The sequence below is a fragment of the Cherax quadricarinatus genome, chromosome 8 (assembly GCF_038502225.1).
Source record: "Cherax quadricarinatus isolate ZL_2023a chromosome 8, ASM3850222v1, whole genome shotgun sequence".
Taxonomy (NCBI): domain Eukaryota; kingdom Metazoa; phylum Arthropoda; class Malacostraca; order Decapoda; family Parastacidae; genus Cherax; species Cherax quadricarinatus.
The window spans coordinates 16,979,107-16,987,486 of record NC_091299.1 but is presented as its reverse complement, the minus strand read 5'-3'; the positions used below and the strand labels follow the sequence as shown (position 1 = coordinate 16,987,486).

At 45.7% G+C, this 8,380-nt stretch overlaps 1 protein-coding gene across 4 annotated transcripts in view; it reads right to left on the bottom strand.

The window, feature by feature from the left end:
* Window positions 1-8,380, bottom strand: part of LOC138852407 (eclosion hormone-like) — a 71,677-nt gene that overhangs the window by 24,798 nt on the left and 38,499 nt on the right. For 2 of the 4 annotated variants that reach the window (XM_070082910.1, XM_070082911.1), the window contains exons 2-3: window positions 3,658-3,710; window positions 2,628-3,321 (exon numbers count right to left, since the gene is read on the bottom strand). The gene's annotated coding sequence lies outside the window, so the exon portion shown is untranslated. The remainder of the gene's footprint in view (window positions 1-2,627; window positions 3,322-3,657; window positions 3,711-8,380) is intronic. The other 2 variants (XM_070082908.1, XM_070082909.1) reach the window with 1 other exon arrangement.

Below are 8,380 nucleotides of genomic sequence, written 5' to 3'. Positions count from 1 at the left end.
TCGTCTTAAAACTATGTATGCTTCCTGCCTACACTACATCGCTTGCCAGACTATTCCACTTCCTAACAACTCTATGACTGAAGAAATACTTCCTAACATCCCTTTGCCTCACCTGAGTCTTGAGCTTCCAATTGTGACCCCTTGTTTCTGTGTCCCATCTCTGGAACATCCTGTCTCTGTCCAACTTGCCCATTCCACGCAGTATTTTGTATGTCGTTATCATGTCTCCCCTGACCCTCCTGTCCTCCAGTGTCGTCAGACCGATTTCCCTTAAGCTCCTCACATACTTCTTGGTCATTTCTTGTGAGCTCCCTACCTTCTTTCCTCAGCCTGATTACCTGGTCCTTGACTGTTGTCTTCCTCCTGATGTGATTGTAAAGCAGTTTTGGGTCAGACTTGTCTTTCGATGCTATGTCGTTCTCGTGCTGCCATTGGGCCTCTCTCCCTATTTGTGCATACTCGTTTCTGGCTCGTCGACTAATCTCTTTATTTTACTGAGTTCTTTGCCTTCTGTACTTTTTCCATTCTCTTGCGCACTTAGTTTTGCCTCCCTACACCTTCGGGTAAACCAACGGCTCGTTCTGTCCTTCCCATTAATTCTGTTGCCCTTGGGAACAAACCTTTACTCTGCCTCCTTGCATTTTGTTGTTACATAGTCTTTCATTTCGTTTACTGACTTTCCTACCAACTCTCTCTTTCCCACCGAACCTCCTGCAGGAACTTCCTCATACCTGTGTAGTCCCCCCTTTTATAGTTTGGCTTTTTCCTTTCTACTCCTGTTACCCTCTCCACTTGTAGCTCTACGATGTATTAAAGCTCAGAACCAAGTGGTCACTAGCTCTAAGGGGCCTTTCATATGTGATGTCCTCAATGTCTGAGCTACTCAGGGTGAACACAAGGTCCAGTCTTGCTGGTTCATCCTCCCCTCTCTTTCTGGTAGTGTCCCTAACATGTTGGTGCATGAGGTTTTCCAGTACAATATCCATCATCTTGGCTCTCCATGCTTCAGGACCCCATGTGTGTACTCACCTAATTGTGGTTGCAGGGGTCGAGACTCAGCTCCTGGCCCCGCCTCTTCACTGATCGCTACTAGGTCCACTCTCTGCTCCCTGTACTCACCTAGTCGTACTCACCTAATTGAGGCTGCAGGGGTCGAGTCCAAGCTCCTGGCCCCGCCTCTTCACTGGTCGCTACTAGGTCACTCTCCCTGAACCGTGAGCTTTATCATACCTCCCTGTGTGTGTGTGTGTGCACTCACCTATCTGTACTCACCTAATTGTGGTTGCAGGGGTCGAATCTTAGCTCCTGGCCCCGCCTCTTCACCGGTTGCTACTGGGCCCTCTCTCTCCCCGCTCCATGAGTTTTATCAAACCTCGTCTTAAAACTGTGTATGGTTCCTGCCTCCACTACGTCATTTTCTAGGCTATTCCACTGCCTTACAACTCTATGACTGAAGAAATACTTCCTAATATCTCTTTGACTCATTTGTGTCTTCAGCTTCCAATTGTGGCCTCTTGTTTCTGTGTCCCCTCCCTGGAACATCCTGTCTTTGTCCACCTTGTCTATTCCACGCAGTATTTTATATGTCGTTATCATGTCTCCCCTGACCCTCCTGTCCTCCAGTGTCGTCAGGCCGATTTCCCTTAATCTTTCTTCATAGGACATTCCCCACGTGTGCACGTGAAGTTGAAAGTGACGATGGTATTACTGAAAATATTATTACCAACTTAGTGGTGTCTTGCTTGTCAGGACACAACACAGTCTCTCCTGTCACGGGTGTTCGCCATCATCATAACCTCGTTCAGTGGCTAAGCAGTCACTGGCCTACCCCAGTGAGGTACACCTCGTTTACATTACAAAGGCTGGTTACACAGTAGAGTATCTTAAGATGATGATATCACTACACAGTAGTGTGTCTCACGATGATAATGACTTTTCGGTCATTTAAAACATAATTATCTACGTGATGTCACTTCTACAACTCCCAAGCTCTTACCTGAAAACAACTGTATGATAATTAGTGTGTCGTTGAGTTAATGGAAGATACATTTCTGGTGTGTAATGTAACGTTAATCATCTTCACCACGAAGAATTTATTTCTGGCATACTGTGACAACTATTCAGTAATCGCGTGGGACAACGTTTCACTGTGTGTAGAGCTTAATCGTGTTATATTTATGACATAATAATGTTCTAAGTGAGAGAGCAAACAAAAGTTTGATCAGCAGTGTGTGCTTCAGTACCGTCGTCAGTACACCACTTAGATCAATGGCATAAAATGACTCTGTTAATTAACTTTTGCAAGATTTTAAATTATTTTTTCCTTGGTGTGTAATTATTTATGCGCTTAGCATATTTCCATCCATTTCGCAAGCGCTTCAGCCTTTGTTTACAAGTTACCACTTTTGTGTCTTCTGCTGTGTGCTTAGTGATCGCTCCCATAATGTTATTGCTCAGCAGCCATAACTTTTCAAGTCAACTAACGAAGAGAAGCACAGTGGCTTGGTCTCCAATCCCCGTGGCTTGCAGACCAAGCCGAGTAAGAAGTTTCTGAAGTTCAAACAAGGAACCTGCGTAAAGAGGCCATATTAAGAGGTCACCTAATGAGGTCATAAACAAAGCCTCACCGTCACAATGCTAGGCTTCTCACTACTTTCCATCCAGCCCTCGGTGACTCGTGTAGAGGAAACTGACACTGATGACGGTGCAGCAGCTGCGGCAACTTCTGCAGTAGCTAGGGAAAGAAACATTCACGAGGGTTGTTTGTTGAGGACAGGGAAGGGAAGTGCTGGGTACAGGACAGGCGATACAAGGATACGAGGGTCGGAAAGGATTAGCAAGAGGGAAGTTTATAGAAAATGGTTTTCATATATTTTTGTTTCTAAGCTCTCAATGGTTGCCGAGGAAGCGGCAAGTCAAGAGCGTTGCGGTGTAAAGAGAGCAGTAAAAAACTTTAGATGAGAGTAGAGAGAGATGCAAGGGAGAGTGGAGTGAATAGTGATTGTTATGGAAACAAGGGAATACATCCGTAATTGATGAAAGAGATGTGTGTTGGTGTGCAACGCCAGGTAATTGGCCAGGAGAAGGAAAAGTAGGAGAGAGAGAGCAGAAGATTCACCAAAAAATAATCTAAGTAAAATGCCCTCTGGAAGCAAAAACTAAGGAAGGTGTGGCTGCCTGGGTCTGAAAAAAGACGATGAGGAATGTACTGATAGCGGTGGACACAGAAGACAGACTGAGGGAAGGTACGAGTGTTGGATACTGGAGAAAGAGTGAGTCAGGACGTCTGTCAGCGGTCACATCAGAGCTCCCAGACACACCCTGCAGGGAGGAAACGTGTATGTACATATACCATTTATTGGCGAATAACAGAAACTAGAGTTAAAAATGTGTTTGAAAGCCACTTTGAAAATAATGCAATCAATATACTTGAAGCCAGCCTTCAAGTTTTCAATATTTTAAACAAACGACTAAGGCGAGTGAGAGCCCAGCTCGGGGGATTAATGCATCTCGTGTGTTCTCAGTTATTAATTAAGAATTGTAGTGCTGGCTGAGTACATCTCTTACAAGTATGCAGTTTACCTACCTGGTTGGTGTACCTCACCTGAATTGATAATGCTTTTCGATTTTATAGCCAGCAGTAGGTTAGAGCCTCACCTGTAGAGTGTGCGAGTGTTTGTGTTCCGTCAAGTAGAGCGTCACCAGTGGACCTGCAAGAAACTTCAAGTTTAACTACTCACAGGAGGGGAATAAAATAAATGGTAATAATTACAACCTTAATTTTTAAAGGGGTGGATCGGTAAGCCAGAGGAAGGCCTCGGTCAGATGACCAAAAGCTCCAGCTGTGGGTCATCATATTGACTAAGACCCGCGTCAGGAAATACTTCTCCTGTTTCCTGACAAACCTTACCTAACCTAACCTACTCACAGGAAGAATAATGGTGAAGATTGACGGAATATCTAAATGTAACTGACTGTTCTTGATGAACTGAGGAAACAGACATAGAAGCAGATACACAGTGTAAAAAAAAAAAAAAAAAAAAAAAACACTGCATATTTCGACTCCGCCTGGGATCACCTTCAGCATCACTGCTGAACGTAATCTCGAATCAGAGATCAAATTATGCAGTCTTTTTCTTTTGAATCTGTTCTTGTTCCTCAGTAGGTTTGATCAGTTGACGTTGGAACATTTGTACGGCAGATAAATAACAGTGACAATTAACTGAGATGTTGATTTCAATTCCTCGTTGTAAAGTTCAGATAATTACGTGAAGCAAGAGTAGCTTAAACTGGTTAAAGAGTACCCTTTGTAAACACAAGACAAGCAACACACAAGACAAGCAACACACAAGACAAGCAACATACAAGACAAGCAACACACAAGACAAGCAACACACAAGACGAGCAACACACAAGACGAGCAACACACAAGACAAGCAACACACAAGACAAGCAACACACAAGACAAGCAACACACAAGACGAGCAACACACAAGACGAGCAACACACAAAACAAGCAACACACAAAACAAGCAACACACAAGACAAGCAACACACAAAACAAGCAACACATAAAACAAGCAACACACAAAACAAGCAACACACAAAACAAGCAACACACAAAACAAGCAACACACAAAACAAGCAACACACAAAACAAGCAACACACAAAACAAGCAACACACAAAACAAGCAACACACAAAACAAGCAACACACAAAACAAGCAACACACAAAACAAGCAACACACAAAACAAGCAACATACAAGACAAGCAACACACAAAACAAGCAACACACAAAACAAGCAACACACAAAACAAGCAACACACAAAACAAGCAACACACAAAACAAGCAACACACAAAACAAGCAACACACAAGACACACAACACACAAGACAATGCATCACACAAGACAAGCAACACACAAGACAAGCAACACACAAAACAAGCAACACACAAGACAAGCAACACACAAAACAAGCAACACACAAGACAATTCATCACACAAGACAAGCAACACACAAGACAAGCAACACACAAAACAAGCAACACACAAGACACACAACACACAAGACAATGCATCACACAACACACGGGAGGGACCAGGTCAGCCTTAACAAGATCACAGAGCACTGCGCAGCTCTCAACAACTCACTGATTTAATATATTAAACTTGGTATATCATTTCCTTCACATCATCTTATTTTTTCTGTCTCGGCTAACAGTTTATAAGGTTCAGATTTTTGACTGTCACTGTGTCACATAAAGTGTTTTGATCCAAGACTGGTGAGGTCACATGGGTAAGATAATGTCACCATGGTCGAGTGATGGGTGAGGTCACATGGATAAGATAATGTCACCGTGGTCAAGTGATGGGTGAGGTCACATGGGTAAGATAATGTCACCGTGGTCGAGTGATGGGTGAGGTCACATGGGTAAGATAATGTCACCGTGGTCGAGTGATGGGTGAGGTCACATGGGTAAGATAATGTCACCGTGGTCGAGTGATGGGTGAGGTCACATGGGTAAGATAATGTCACCGTGGTCGAGTGATGGGTGAGGTCACATGGGTAAGATAATGTCACCGTGGTCGAGTGATGGGTGAGGTCACATGGGTAAGATAATGTCACCGTGGTCGAGTGATGGGTGAGGTCACATGGGTAAGATAATGTCACCGTGGTCGAGTGATGGGTGAGGTCACATGGGTAAGATAATGTCACCGTGGTCGAGTGATGGGTGAGGTCACATGGGTAAGATAATGTCACCGTGGTCGAGTGATGGGTGAGGTCACATGGGTAAGATAATGTCACCGTGGTCGAGTGTTGGGTGAGGTCACATGGGTAAGATAATGTCACCGTGGTCGAGTGATGGGTGAGGTCACATGGGTAAGATAATGTCACCATGGTCAAGTGATGGGTGAGGTCACATGGGTAAGATAATGTCACCATGGTCAAGTGATGGGTGAGGTCACATGGGTAAGATAATGTCACCATGGTCAAGTGATGGGTGAGGTCACATGGGTAAGATAATGTCACCGTGGTCGAGTGATGGGTGAGGTCACTTGGGTAAGATAATGTCACCATGGTCGAGTGATGGGTGAGGTCACATGGGTAAGATAATGTCACCGTGGTCGAGTGATGAGTGAGGTCACATGGGTAAGATAATGTCACCATGGTCAAGTGATGGGTGAGGTCACATGGGTAAGATAATGTCACCGTGGTCGAGTGATGGGTGAGGCCACATGGGTAAGATAATGTCACCATGGTCGAGTGATGGGTGAGGTCACATGGGTAAGATAATGTCACCGTGGTCGAGTGATGGGTGAGGCCACATGGGTAAGATAATGTCACCATGGTCGAGTGATGGGTGAGGTCACATGGATAAGATAATGTCACCGTGGTCGAGTGATGGGTGAGGTCACATGGGTAAGATAATGTCACCGTGGTCGAGTGATGGGTGAGGTCACATGGGTAAGATAATGTCACCGTGGTCGAGTGATGGGTGAGGTCACATGGGTAAGATAATGTCACCATGGTCGAGTGATGGGTGAGGTCACATGGGTAAGATAATGTCACCGTGGTCGAGTGATGGGTGAGGTCACATGGGTAAAATAATGTCACCATGGTCGAGTGATGGGTGAGGTCACATGGGTAAGATAATGTCACCGTGGTCGAGTGATGGGTGAGGTCACATGGGTAAGATAATGTCACCATGGTCGAGTGATGGATGAGGTCACTTGGGTAAGATAATGTCACCGTGGTCGAGTGATGGGTGAGGTCACATGGGTAAGATAATGTCACCGTGGTCGAGTGATGGATGAGGTCACATGGGTAAGATAATGTCACCGTGGTCGAGTGATGGATGAGGTCACTTGGGTAAGATAATGTCACCGTGGTCGAGTGATGGATGAGGTCACATGGGTAAGATAATGTCACCATGGTCGAGTGATGGGTGAGGTCACATGGGTAAGATAATGTCACCATGGTCGAGTGATGGGTGAGGTCACATGGGTAAGATAATGTCACCGTGGTCGAGTGATGGATGAGGTCACATGGGTAAGATAATGTCACCGTGGTCGAGTGATGGATGAGGTCACATGGGTAAGATAATGTCACCGTGGTCGATTGATGGATGAGGTCACATGGGTAAGATAATGTCACCATGGTCGAGTGATGGGTGAGGTCACATGGATAAGATAATGTCACCGTGGTCGAGTGATGGGTGAGGTCACTTGGGTAAGATAATGTCACCATGGTCGAGTGATGGGTGAGGTCACATGGGTAAGATAATGTCACCGTGGTCGAGTGATGGATGAGGTCACATGGGTAAGATAATGTCACCGTGGTCGAGTGATGGATGAGTTCACATGGGTAAGATAATGTCACCGTGGTCGAGTGATGGATGAGGTCACATGGGTAAGATAATGTCACCGTGGTCGATTGATGGATGAGGTCACATGGGTAAGATAATGTCACCGTGGTCGAGTGATGGATGAGGTCACATGGGTAAGATAATGTCACCGTGGTCGAGTGATGGATGAGGTCACATGGGTAAGATAATGTCACCGTGGTCGAGTGATGGATGAGGTCACATGGGTAAGATAATGTCACCGTGGTCGAGTGATGGATGAGGTCACATGGGAAAGATAATGTCACCGTGGTCGAGTGATGGATGAGGTCACATGGGAAAGATAATGTCACCGTGGTCGAGTGATGGGTGAGGTCACATGGGTAAGATAATGTCACTGTGGTGACGTCACCTGAGTGAAACAAGGTCACCCCACTAACTAGTTACAACTCAATAGAGAGGGACACTAGAGCAGGACACTAGAGCAGGACACTAGAGCAGGTCACTAGAGCAGGTCATTAGAGCAGGTCACTAGAGCAGGTCACTAGAGCAGGTCACTAGAGCAGGACACTAGAGTAGGACACTAGAGCAGGACACTAGAGCAGGTCACTAGAGCAGGTCACTAGAGCAGGACATTAGAGCAGGACACTAGAGTAGGACACTAGAGCAGGACACTAGAGCAGGTCACTAGAGCAGGTCACTAGAGCAGGTCACTAGAGCAGGACACTAGAGTAGGACACTAGAGCAGGACACTAGAGCAGGACACTAGAGCAGGTCACTAGAGCAGGACACTAGAGCAGGGCACTAGAGAAGGACACTAGAGCAGGACACTACAGTAGAACACTAGAGTAGGACAATAGAGCAGGACACTAGAGGAGGACACTAGAGCAGGACACTAGAGCAGGACACTAGAGCAGGACACTAGAGCAGGACACTAGAGCAGGACACTAGAGCAGGACACTAGAGCAGGACACTAGAGCAGGACACTAGAGTAGGACACTAGAGCAGGACACTAGAGCAGGACACTAGAGC